This window comes from Saimiri boliviensis, chromosome X (genome assembly GCF_048565385.1).
Source record: "Saimiri boliviensis isolate mSaiBol1 chromosome X, mSaiBol1.pri, whole genome shotgun sequence".
NCBI classification, from domain to species: Eukaryota; Metazoa; Chordata; class Mammalia; order Primates; family Cebidae; genus Saimiri; species Saimiri boliviensis.
In genome coordinates this window covers 35,976,953-35,990,481 of record NC_133470.1, presented here as the reverse complement: position 1 = coordinate 35,990,481, position 13,529 = coordinate 35,976,953, and the positions used below count along the sequence as shown (strand labels likewise).

The 13,529-nt window shown below is 44.6% G+C and overlaps 1 long non-coding RNA gene across 1 annotated transcript in view; it reads left to right on the top strand.

Moving 5' to 3' along the window:
* Positions 1–1,265: 1,265 nt before the first annotated feature.
* Positions 1,266–13,529, top strand: part of LOC141582686 (uncharacterized) — a 36,728-nt gene continuing 24,464 nt past the window's right edge. Inside the window, exons 1-2 of the long non-coding RNA XR_012515569.1 lie at positions 1,266–1,340; positions 5,095–5,153. This is a non-coding gene — a long non-coding RNA (uncharacterized LOC141582686). The remainder of the gene's footprint in view (positions 1,341–5,094; positions 5,154–13,529) is intronic.

Here is a 13,529-nt window from a genome sequence, read left to right as displayed (position 1 = left end):
GGCACCTAACCTGATGCAGAAGGGGACACCAGGGTTTTCTGATGATACTGAGAGGCCCTTCTGTGACCCTGGACAAGGGCCCAGATGTACAAATAAATACAGGACTCTTATTTACATATGAATTTTAGATAAACAACAGATACATTTTTAGTGTAAGTTCTGTGCAATATTGGAGGCATATTTATACTAAAAAAATCACTGTTTATCTGAAATCCAAATTTACCTGGGCATCCTGTATTTTCTCTGGCAACCTGAATCACGGCTGGAAAGAAAGGTGAACTAATTCGGAACCTGGAAATGATTACAAAGGCCTGGATTTTGTGTCATTATGGGCTGGATAAGGCAGATTTGTGAATCTTTTAACCTTTATCACACCTAATCTGGGAATGGTTTGTAACCCATCATCCTCTTCAGCACCCTATACAGCTAACTAACTGTGTGAGAACAGTCAAGGAGAATCATGACTCAAAAAGGTTAAGGAAATGACCACAACCCAGGGGTCTGTTCCCTGAGGTGAATACTCTTGTGACCTTCAAGGCTGTGGCAATACAACATTTCCCAGGTGGCCATAGAAGGAGTAGCAGTACAGAGCGCCGACAGCAGAAAATGGAGTGTTAATCACATTCCTTTCTTTGGCTGCCATCAGCATGACAACAGTGAAATTGTGCTTCAGGGGCAGGGGGCCCAGCCAACCTGCTATTGGTTACTTCCCCACAGGGCCTGGGTCCCAAGACTGCATAAGTAGTGGATACTAACTCTAGACCTCACCCTGCTCTAAGTACATCACAGAGATTAGCACATTTAATACAGCAACAACTCAAGGAGAGAGGTAGAACCTCACTTTACAGATGAGGAAACTGAGGCACATTAAGTTACTCAGCTCTGAGTTGGGAGATCCGGCATCCAGACCCCGTCAGTGTGACATGGGTGATGTCACTTCTAGTCACTGTGACACACTCCTCAGAACTGTTCCTGGGACCATGAAATAGTGCATATAAAGGACCCACCTCAAGGTCACTGCCCAGGTGGAGTCTGAAGGTGTCCATTCTTGATATCGTCGTTATTTTAGTATTACTGTTATCCTCATCTGCTTTTATGCCCTAAAAGTGACAGTTAGCCCACAAGTGATGCTGACTGTAGATAGGACAGGCTTGTCTGTTTTCCTGAGGATCCCTGGGCGGCCCAGATAAACTCTTCAATCCCTTGATTCCCTTCACCAAGACTGCAGTCACCTCCTGCCTCCATCTTGCAGGTCATGAGTTTATCACGCAGCCAGAAATAGTTGCTGGGTCCCCTGGAAAACAAGCCTGCAAAAGAAGCCTGTGAAGCCCAAGCTCCAGGTAGGAGCAAACCAAACAGCAACCTGTACCCTGGTTAGACAAAAAAGCCCCTCTGTATTTGATGTCTTATCAATGCTGACATTGGGTGGTGGGGTGGTTTTGGTTTTGGTTTCTTTTAACAGTGGCTTGGCTGTTTCCATAAAAGCTAAATTCAGATGTTAGGCCAGGCAGTTAAAGTAGAATCCACCCACTATTCCCTGACCTTTTACAACTAGCCATAGAGAAGTCCTGACTTTGGGCTCCAGATCTCCCCCTGTTCAGGGTACACCCATCTGGCCTCTGCCTTGCCCTTGTCTTAAGTCCTAGAGTGTTGCTAACAGGGGGAAGATAAGGACACCGTCAGGGTGGGCCCCTCTGTATGCAGTCAATGCCCCACCCTGTTCCCTCAGGCTGTTCAGGCTGACTCCTAACCGCCAGTGTGTGTGTTTCTTTGCCTGATGGCTTTCTAGAAACTGTGAGCCGCCACTCTGCCTGTGCACAGGAAGGAATTACATGACTATTGCAAGCTAGTGTGTAAATAGCCCAGCTCCATTTATGAGATAACATGGAGGTGTGCATTCTTCGCCAGTGCTACTTGAAGTGTGGTCCCTAGACCAGTGACAAGCTGTGAAATGTTTATTGCTTGTACATTTCAAGGTACATACACAAATGGAAAGTTGGTGTTTAGGAACATTTATAGCAATTTGACATTGCTGTGACATTTTAATTGTACTTTTACAAAAGTATCCATTTATAATGGATTGATAACAACAGCAGACAACCTGGTTCTTTCCCCAGACAGCTTGAGAAGCACTGTTCTCGCTGGTTCCTAGTTTCCCTAGTGGGATTAAACTCCAGTTGCCCCCACGGTGCCAGCTGGCTTGATAATGCACCTTTGACTGGCTCCCTTTTGCTCCCTGTCTCACTTTCCTACTCTGGTATCAGTGTTTCTTGCATTTCTCAGATAAACTATTTGCATTCATTTCTTTGTTTTGGGGTCGGCTTCTGGGGCAACCCAAACTCAGTCACCCTCCCTTGTATAAGGGTGCCCACGCTGCCATCTGCTGCCTGGGGCATGTCACTGGTGGCTCATTCATTTCTTTCCCCAAGGAATTAGGTAGCCCATTAAGGATGATAAAGTTATCTGCCCACCTCTGCATTTCTTCCTGCATCCATGGCCTAATAAGGTCATGAAGTCACTACCTTCAGCTTTCTTTGCTTTTTCAGAATAGCACACTGGCCGGAGCTGACCAAAGACACACTTTCAGACAGTTGGCAGCCAACAATCATCAATATTCTGCTTAACCTTCAAGATAAAGGTCTGAAGCATGCCCCAGGCAGCAGATGGTAGCATGGGTAGCCTTATACAAAAAATAGTGTCTGACTTTGGGTTGCCCCAGAAGTCAGAGCTGAAACAAAATTTATAGGCTAGAAAGGCCAGTTAGAAAATCCTGTTCTTTTTCGGAAGCCACTTTTTCATGCATGTGGAATGCTTTTGTTCAGATACAAAGCACCCAGGCTCAGTCTGTTACGCCCTGAATCATTTTCCTGTGGCTCAGGGTCCTCCTTGACTTGAGCGCTATTATCCCTCTGCCTGTTAGACCACGCTCTCTATCTCTGGGCTTGCTCCTTAGTTGTTTACGGATTTCTCAATCTGCCTGCTCAGGCTGAAAGAGACCCTTCCGCCCATAAAAACCCTGTGGTTCTAAATCATTTCTCTCTCTCTTTCACTCAAATCAGTTCCCTGGACTCCCAGAGCCTGGAATTAAAACCATCTTGAAATCCAAATTTTTACTTCTCCATCTAGCAACATAATTTTACCTTTGGCTTTTTTGGGGGTATTTATGCCGACACTTTAGACATCTCTGTTGCCCACAAGTTCTTAGGGCTTGCCCTACTTTAGTGGTCTGGAGTAGAATGATTCTCTTGAAGCTTTTTACATATTTTGCAAATAATGTCTGTCCTACAGGCTAGGCCAGGCTGGGGTCAGCAGGCCACTTGCACAAACATGTACACTGGCTCTTAGGAACGTGTTCAGTTCTGGCGTAGGGGCTTGCTGGCACTAATGTACATCCATTTAGAAATCCCTCAGTGAGAATATGGGTGAGTCCAGCACCATGTCAGGGACTGTGGCCAAGAAATGTAGCTGTTTCAGTTTGGCTGGGGGAAAAATGAACTATGATCAGTAAGAGCTACTGAGAGGCAGGATAAGAGGAGGGGTAGAGGTCAGACTCTGGAGCTGGTTGCCCGAGTTTGAATTCTGACTCTGTGTGACTTTGACAAGTAATCTAACTTCTCTGGGCTTCACTTTCTTCAACTATAAAAGGGTGATAATAGGAGCCCCTATCTTAAGGGATTGTCTTGAGAATTTCACAAGTTAATCTAAATGAAGTGTTCATTGCCTCAAAATGTTAGTTGCACTATTACTATTAATACTATGACTGTTCAGAGATAGAACAGTCATAGTATTACTAAGACTGAAATAGAAGTAATAGAGAGAAAATAGGAGTTAAGGTGGACTTTGGTAATCAGAGAAGGCTTCCTGGAGGAGGAGGAGGCTTGACTTAAGCATGGAAAGATGGGTAGGATTCTATGAATTGTGATCAGAGGTCACACTAACAGACTATTTTCCAAAGATGGTGGCCAACGATATCTCCTAAGCCACAGACTCTTCTACAATGTGACCTTGACCCTCCTCCCATTGAGAGGTGGGGTCTGTGTCCTTTCTTGAATATGAAGTGTGTGTGTGTGGCGGGGGGGGGGGATTTATGACTGCTTCAATCAATAGAATCCAAAGGAAATGATGCTGGGTGATTTCTGAGACTGGGCCATAAAAGGCCATGCAGCTTCCCCCTTATTTGCTATATCACTTTTACAGGAGGCCTATGAGCTCTGAGCTACTATGTAAGAAGCCTAACTATTCTAAGGCTGCCATGTTGTGAGAAAGCCCAAGCTATGTGGACTTCCTTCGGTAGATGTCTGCCTGGCAGTCTTTGAGTCCTCCCAACCCAGGAACTAGACATGGGAATAGGAACCCTCAGGTGATTCCAGATTCCACTCCCCAGCTGCAAGTCACCCTTAGGCTTGAGGCTTCCCAAATGAGGCTTCTAACATCCTAGAACAGAAACAACCATCTTTGCCATGCCCTGTCTGAATTTCTGACCCACAGAATCTCTGAGCATAGTAAAATGATTGTTGTTTTAAGTCATTAAGTTTTGAAGGTGATTAGTTACCCGTCAATACTGCTTATTATATGCAGTGAAAAGGCAGCTCTAATGGCAGGGTTGGCATGAGTAAAGTCACTGAAGAGAGCACAGTGAGAAGTCTGAGGGTAAGGACAGCAAGGAAAGGGGACAGTGGGGCCCATGTCCTGTTCCTTCCTGCCCCTACCCAACACCATCTCATCATCTAGAGTAGGTAAATATAATGAAAGGTGATTCATGATAGTTCATGAAAACATCTGTGCAAATTCTAAAACATCAACTCTGGTTCAATTCATTCTCTGACAGGGTGAAAGTTGCAAAGAATATTGCAATAAATAACATGAAATATATATTGATACAGTTTGGCTGTGTCCCCACCAAAATCTCAACTTGGATTGTGTCTACCAGAATTCCCACGTGTTGTGGGAGGGGCCCAAGAAGAGGTAATTGAATCATGGGAACTGGTCATTCCCTTGCCATTCTTGTGATAGTGACTAAGTCTCATGGGATCTGATGGAACTATCAGGGGTTTTTACTTTTACTTCTTCCTCATTTTCTCTTGCCACTGCCAGATAAGAAGAGCCTTTCACCTCCCGCCATGATTCTGAGGCCTCCCCAGCCATGTGGAACTGTAAGTCCAATTAAACCTTTTTGTTGTTGTTGTTCCCAGTTTTGGATATGCCTTTATTAGTAGCATGAAAACGGACTAATACAGTGAATTGGTACCAGTAGAGTGGGGCGTTGCTGAAAAGATAACCAAAAATGTGGGAGTGACTTTGGAACTGGGTAACTAGCAGAGATTGGAATAGTTTGGAGGGCTCAGAAGAAGACAGGAAAATGTTTGGAACCTCCTAGAGACTTGCTGAATGGCTTTGACAAAAATTCTGATAGTGATATGAACAGTAAGGTCCACGCTGAGGTGGTCTCAGATGAAGATGAGGAACTTATTGGGAATGTGAGCAAAGGTGACTCTTGTTATGTTTTAGCAAAGATGCTGGCAGCGTTTTGCCCTTGCCCTAGAGATGTGTGGAACTTTGAACTTGAGATGATTTAGGGTATCTGGCAGAAGAAATTTCTAAGCAAAGCATTCAAAAGGTGACTTGGGTGCTGTTAAAACCATTCTGTTTTAAAAGGGAAACAGAGCACAAAAGTTCCAAAAACTTGCAGCCTGACGATGCAGTAGAAAAGAAAAACTCATTTTTTTGAGGAGAAATTCAAGTTTGTTACAGAAATTTGCAGAAGTAGCAGGAGCCTAAGATCATGACATCCCTAAGACGATAGGAAAAATGTCTCTAGGCCATGTCAGAGACCTTCACAGCAGCCCCTCCTATCACAGGCCCAGAGGCTCAGGAGGAACAAGTGATTTTATGAGCCAGGTCCAGGGTCCTCATGCTGTGTGCCAGCTGCTCCGGCCATGGCTGTAAGGGGTCAATGTAGAGCTCAGGCTGTGGCTCCAGAGGATGGAAGCCCTAAACCTTGCAGCTTCCATGGGGAGTTGATCTTGTGGTTGCACAGAAGTCAAGAATTGAGGTTTGGGAACCTCTGCCTAGATTTCAGAAGATATATGCCTGGATGCCCAGACAAAAGTTTGCTGCAGGAGTGGGGGGGGCCCTCATGGAGAACTTCTGCTAGGGCGGTGCAGAAGGAAAATGTGGGGTTGTGGGGTCAGAGCTCCCACACAGAGTCCCTACTGGGGCACTGCTTAGTGGAGCTGTAAGAAGAGGGCCACCATCCTCCAGACTCCAGAATGGTAGCTCCATCGACAGCTTGCACCGTGTACCTAGAAAAGCCACAGACACTCGACGCCAACGCATCAAAGCAGCCAAGAGAGAGGCTGTACCCTGCAAAGGCATGAGGGTGGGAGGGGAGAGCTGCCCAAGACCATGGGAACCCACCTCTTGCATCAGCATGACTTGAATGGGAGACCTGGAGTCAAAGCAGATCATTTTGGAGCTTTAACATTTGACTGCACCACTGGATTTTAGACTTGCATGGACCCTGTAACCCCTTTGTTTTTGCCAATTTCCCCCATTTGGAATGGCTGTATTTACCCAATACCTGTAACCCCACTGTATCTAGGAAGTAACTAACTTGCTTTTGAGTTTACAGGCTCATAGGCAGAAGGGACTTGCCTTGTCTCAGATGAGACTTGGGACTGTGGAGTTTTGGGTTAATGCTGAAATGAGTTAAGACTTTGGAGGACTGTTGGGAAGGTATGATTGGTTTTGAAATGTGAGGACATGAGATTTGGAGGGGCTGGGGGTGGAATGATATGATTTGGCTGTGTCCCCACTGAAATCTCAACTTGAATTGTAGCTCTCAGAATTCCCATGTGTTGTGGGAGGGACCCAGGGGGAGGTAATTGAATCACGGTGGCTGGTCTTTCCCCTGCTATTCTTGTGATAGTGACTAAGTTTCATGAAATCTGATGAGTTTTATCACGGGTTTCCGCTTTTGCTTCTTTTCTCTTGCCGCCACCATGTAAGAAGAGCTTTGCACTTCCCGCCATGATTCTGAGGCCTCCCCAGCCATTTGGGACTGTAAGGCCAATTAAACCTTTTTTTTTTGTTCTTGGTTTTGGGTATGCCTTTATTAGCAGCATGAAAACAAACTACTACATGTATGAAATAAACTAAAAGACCTTGAGGACTGACACTTAAGGGAACCCACCTCTCTCAGTGAGTGAAGAGTTTGTCTTGGGTCACAGCGTAGAAGTCTGTCTTCTTGGGTTCGAAGTCTGCCGCTGTCACTAATACCTGTGTAACTGTGGACAGATTACTTAACCTCTCTGTGCCATTTTGTCACACTGTATATCGGGGATTGGTAGAGATTTTGGGGATCCAGGCTGCAAGCCAGGGCTGTGGAATATCATCCTTCAGATTCTTAGAAGACAGTTTTATGGCAGTCCCCCTGATCTGACTGTACTCTGAGGCCATGTTTTACTGGCAGCCTAAAGGTCATTTATTACTTTGATAGTCTTTCGCCAGGAAAGATCGGGATTAAAAAAAGTTTTATATTTAAGCCCGTCAAGTCCTGGCTTCTTTACATTTTGTCTAAATTCTACACAAAAACTGAATAGTTCTTTCCTTAGCTCTTCTTTACTCTGCTGTACTGTACTTTATTGCTATTCATCTGTTGTTTAAATTGCTAGTGATTGGTAGTAGAGATTTTAGATAGAGTGGTGAAATGGTTTGGCTATGTTTCCACCCAAATCTCATCTTGATTTGTGGCTCCCATAATCCCCATGTGTTGTGGGAGAAACCTGGTGGGAGATAATTGAACCATGGGGGCAATTTACCCCATACTGTTCTTGTGGTAGTGAATAAGTCTCACGAGATCTGATGGTTTTATAAGGAGTTTCCCTTTTTGCTTGGCTTTCATTTTCTCTCTTGTCTGCCACCATGTAAGACATACCTTTTGCCTTCCACCATGATTGTGAGGCTTCCCCAGCCACACGGAACTGTAGGTCCATTAAATCTCATTTTCTTTATAAATTACTCGATCTCACCTGTCTTTATCAGCAATGTGAAAATGGACTAATACAAGTGGAAAGGAGAATGGAATCTCAGCAAAAAGGGTAACTATGCTGAGTTAGGACCTATTAAATCAGTAGGTATGAAATTGTGGTACATAGGCCATCAGCTTCAGCATCGTGTTTGGTACTTGTTAAAAATCCAAGTTCCCAGGCCTCTGGTCAGACCCACTGAGTCAGAAGGGGCTATGAAAGAGGAATCTGCATTTTAGGGACATGCATAAGTTCACTAAATGTAAAGACATTGCCTTCCATCAGGCTTCGTAGATACCTACCTTTTTCCACTTGTGCCCAGACTCTAGTCCTAGAATCGGTCTCTCTGCTTCCTTTTTTTGTTCCCTGTATGGCTCTAGTTCTGGACAGCAAACAGATGGCTCACTCAAATAGAGTATGCCTTTAAAAAAGAGGCGATTTAAAGGTGCCGACCTAGGACAGTGCAGTGCCCAAGACTAAGTAACGGTGGGGAACTGTCACCACCAGGAGGAAGGGGAGCTAGAAGTTATCTGAGCTTGGAGAACCTCAATGCCATTTGGCCTGTTTCCTAAAGAGTTCCTTTGATGTCCCTGGATTGTTCAGTGGGAAGGTCCTGTGTAAGGGCTCTTAGGCTATGGAGTGAGATCTTCATGCAGTGGGGCCAGGTGGGGAGATGAAGAATTTGGCTCTTTAACAGGTGGCTCCAGGGGACTGTGTGGAGAAACACTGGCCCAAATTGTCCTCAGTCTCTTTTACTGCTGCCTTTTTAGGATTTTTCTATCTTTTGGGAGCCCTGGAGCCCCTCCTATCTAGGCAGGAAGGGGAGCCAATAAATAAATTCACACTCTGAGGCTAGAGAGTGATAATAGCTAATCCCTTCCAAGGACAATTGCTCTTAGAGAAAAAAGATGGCTGATGGAAAGAAAGGACTGTTTAACTAGAAAGAAAGAGAGTCTCCTGGAAGGATACCACGCTTTGGCACTGCAGTAGGAGCAATTTATAGGCAACCGCACCCTAAACTTTTCAAATCAGCCCCTCTTCTATTCTGTGAATCTGATGTTAAGCATGTTCCCTAAGAGGCTTTCCAATGTGTCTACTTATGGAAGCTCTATGAGGGAAGGGATATCTCGGTGTCTTTTGTTCACTGATAAATTCCCATAACCTGACACATAGCGGTGTTCTGTTATGTGCTTGCTGAATGAATGAAGGAAGGAAGGAATAGATGAAACATCTCCTCAGGAACCTAGCTCCTGTCTCAAGTGAGACACACTTAGTGCCCCCCTTCTCCTTGTGGCCTGTCTGGGATTGAGCTGAAAAATGATTTTCATACACGTTGCCCTCATTATAACATCATCCCTCAGAGCAAAGCTCTCTGACCACCCCGAAGACCTGTATTTAATGTGATGAAAGGTGATTTAATGGAGTTGAGGAGAGCGAAGCATAAAGCAGACAGCCATTTCGGAAAAGCAGAGCAGTCTGTCCCTCCAAGGGGAAAGGCGGAAAAAAAAAAAGAAGAAAAAATTCAACACCCTCTCCAGAAGAGAGCGGAATAAGAAGATGTTTTGGTCAGCTCCATAGGAAGGCAAAAATAAAAGCCAGATAAGCCTGGAGGCCTCCCCTCCCCTGCAGCAGATAACTAACTTACCATTTATTTACCTTGGAGCTGATTATGTACTGGGTTGAGGCAGGCAGGGAGATTTTATTGACATTTGGTCTCCCTTCACACATTTTTTGCGACAGCCAGACATCAGGGACTGAGCTGCAGGATATTAAAGGATTTGGAAAAGTTATCAAGGAATGGGACATATTTATCAAAGCCACAGTGATATTAGAAAGCTGGGCTGCTGCTACACCTGGGTCTGTTACTTGATTAAAAAAATAATAATGATTCATCCTCTGGCTGGCTTTTGCACCTGGGTGAATGCTGAGAGGTTCTGTAGGGCCACCCTTGGCCAGGGATTTGCACATAAAGACCCTCTTTGGGCCTGGCAAAAACTAGAGGTGATAGATCACACTAGTGGCTTGGGGGCGGGGGGCGGTGGTATGCCTGCACCTATGCACATGCACATGTGATAAAGTCTCGTGTTTAGCAAGCTTCTATTGGTAGGTTACCAGACCTCCCTGGATTGGGCCAGTTTACATGATGGCCTTCAAGTATACCTGTGTACTCAGGGCATCTTTTATTTCTAGAAGATAACTAGTTGGTTGAGTGACCAAAGGATTTGTGCACAAGGGGCCTCATGAAGGGTCTCTAACCTGCCTCAACCACTGTATTTCTGGTGAATAGCAATTATGTAGTACAGGAAATCTCCATCTTTTAACACCAGCAAGTAAGAATATTTCACGAGTCACCTCTATTTAGCTCTCCCCCCAATTTTTCCACATGAATTATTCAGTGTATGACTGTTTCAATATGTCTGTCTTTGAAAAAATTGCTGGATGAACTTAAAGCAGCAAGAGGAAGTGCCTGCTTTGCAAAAACGATACCCACCTGCATATTTATCTTAAAAGCAAAGTCTTTTAACACATTCACTCAGGTGAAAATATGGATAGCAAGGACTGACCAATGGCCATCAGGATCCATGGGGTTAATCCGGGTTTTGCCATCTGATTCCAATCCATCAGGCCTGGCTATAAATCGCTTATATGTCTGGGTGATAAAAAGCAAATACAAATTTTCAAAAAGTTTAACCTTGCATGGTATATAAAGAGAATACATAATATTCTCAAGCATAAATATGTCTCAAGACAAACTCATTGCATATACCCAGAATACATAATGGAGCTTACTGAGACATATTTTTCCCCTAGCAAGAAAGAGCCAGAAATTCTGCAGTAAACTGTGTAGTTTCTGCAACTGAGAAATGGAATCTGTGACTGTGACTCTTGATATCCTTCTAAAACGGCATGAAGTCTAGCTGAGGGAGAGGCTGAAGTCTGGCTGAAGCCAGAGAACGGAAGACCTGGGGCTCTAGCTGGCTTCTTGGGGAGCTTGGCCAAAATCATTTCATGTGATTAACTTCCAATTTCTGCATCTGGAAATAAGGAGGCTGATCCAGAAACTGACAGTTTCTAAGGCAGTGTTTCCCAAAGTCTAGTGGGCAGGTGAATCCCCTGGGAATCTTGACAAATGAAGATTCTGATTGGGCAGGTCTGGGGCGGGCCTTGGAATTCTCCTTTTTTTTTGACAGAGTTTTATTCTGTCACCCAGGCTGGAGTGCAGTGGTGCAGTCTCAGCTCACTGCAACCTCTGTCTCCTGGGTTTAAGCGATTCTCTTGCCTCAGCCTCCCTAGTAGCTGGGAATTGCAGGTGCATGCCATTGTGCCCAGATAATTTTTGTGTTTTTAGTAGAGATGGGATTTCACCATGTTGGCCAGGCTGGTCTCAAACTTCTGACGTCAGGTGATCCGATGGCCTCAGTCTCCCAAAGTGCTGGGATTACAGGCATGAGCAGAATTCTCCATTTCTATCACGCTGTCTGCTGATGCCAATGCTGCTGGGTCTAAGAACCACACCTGGGGTAACATGGTTCTAGCATTCTCCCCTGATCAGATGGACACAGACAGTGACTCTCACCCTTGGTTGCACATTGCAATTACCTGGGAAGCTTTAAAAAATGTCATTGCCTGGACTACATCTCAGCCTGATCAAATTGGAATAATCTTTCGGGATGTGACCCAGGCAACAATATGTTTTAAAGCTCCTCAAGTGACTCCATGGTGCAGCCTAACTTGAGTAGAACCGGTTGAAGGTATCACATGGCTGCACGCACTTCGATGGAGCCAGCTGTCTTGAGGCCTGTGGTATTGTCACCCATACTTGTGATAATCCAGTAAATGGAGCAGATACTATTTACCGACATGGTAGTCTACATCATGCAATGGTGTCATAGAATCACAGCCTCCTCCTTGAACAGGTGAGGATGCTGAGCCTGTTTGTCCAGGAGACCAAGGCTGATGGGTTCCATGAACTTCTACAGGTAATGGGATGACAAAGTGCAACTTTTTTCTTTGTAATGCTTCTTACTAAAGGCCAGATTAGTGGTTGCTAACACAGATGCCTACATGAGCTGGGTGGGCAGCAGAAATCATAAATCAGAGCTAGATCTTTGCATATTTAAATTCCAAAGTGTATCCTCTGAGAATTATGCTCTTTAACATTTCTTAAAACTTGTGGCTGTCTTTTCCTTTATTTTCCTCTTTTTGATAGAGACACGGGGACAAGAGAAATGTATAACTACTCTAGGAAATACAGTAAGGCAAGTGCAGGGGTGGAGCCAGGTTTATGTGGGACCTGAGGTTTGTACAAATTGGGGAACCCTCTTTAAAAACTACACAATACTTTTACTTTTAGAAATTCACTAAATTGTAGAACTGTGGAAAGATATTGCTATCTATGCCTGAGGATGTGGAACAGGGTCCATATAGTGAGGGGACCTGTGGTTTAAGCTTCATTAGCTTCACGGGAAATCCACCTGTTACAAGTGTGACGTAAAAGACAACACAGGTGGAATTTTAACACACAATGCTGTCCTGTGCACCTCAGACCAAAACTTTACAGTAAAAACAAAAATGCACTGATGAAATGGCTGTGGAAGTTTAATGCAAGTAATTCCATGGAACAGATGAGACCTTTCATGACACTGAACTGTGACAGTAGCCATGAGGAAGACACAGGTGTACTAGACCCTTGGTACTAAAAGTGTGGTCCACGGAGCAGCAGGAGCACAGCATCAACTGGGAGCTGGTTAGATGTGTACAATCTCAGGCCCCAGCCCAGACCTCCACAATTGGAACCTGCATGCCTATCTGACAGGTGTGCACATTAGATGTTGAGGGAATATTGGTGATGACTTTGAGAATGTAAGAGAAGAAAATAAGGAAGGTAGCTATGAGTCAGTTCATTTATTAGTATTTGTTTGTTCACACATTCATTTTTTTATGCTTTCAATCAATATGTATTCTTGGAGTGTTCCCTTTATGCCAGGAACTGTAATATGCTACTTACATGGGATTAGGAAAGAGACTCGCAGAATGGCTTTATCACTTGGCTTTTTCAATCTCCAAATTTTTCTTTCCCTATTTCCCCCAGCCCCAGAAGGCACATCTTCACACATGCAGCATGATGGCTAGTGCATGACATTTGTTCCAAACAGAAACTGACTTGTTGGACTGCAAACAGCTAGATGACTGTGTGTGCTGAATGCCTTAAAGAGCCTGGCACAGTATATGGAGCTGAAGTGGTGCTGAGTGGACCGCCCTCAAAGTTCATTAAAACTAGACAACGGTAGTGACCTTCTGAGATGGGTTTTTTGAGAGTCAAAGGGAATGACTGCCTTACAATGCCAGCCATAGGTCTCTGCCCTGGGTTTCAGCTTCTAGATAACTCCCCACTACTTAATTCTTTTGCCTTGAATTGCAGGGTAACGAGGGTTAAGGATTTGGGCTATGGCACCTGATTGCTTGAGGTTTAGGATTGCAGTTCCACCATCCCCTGAATCT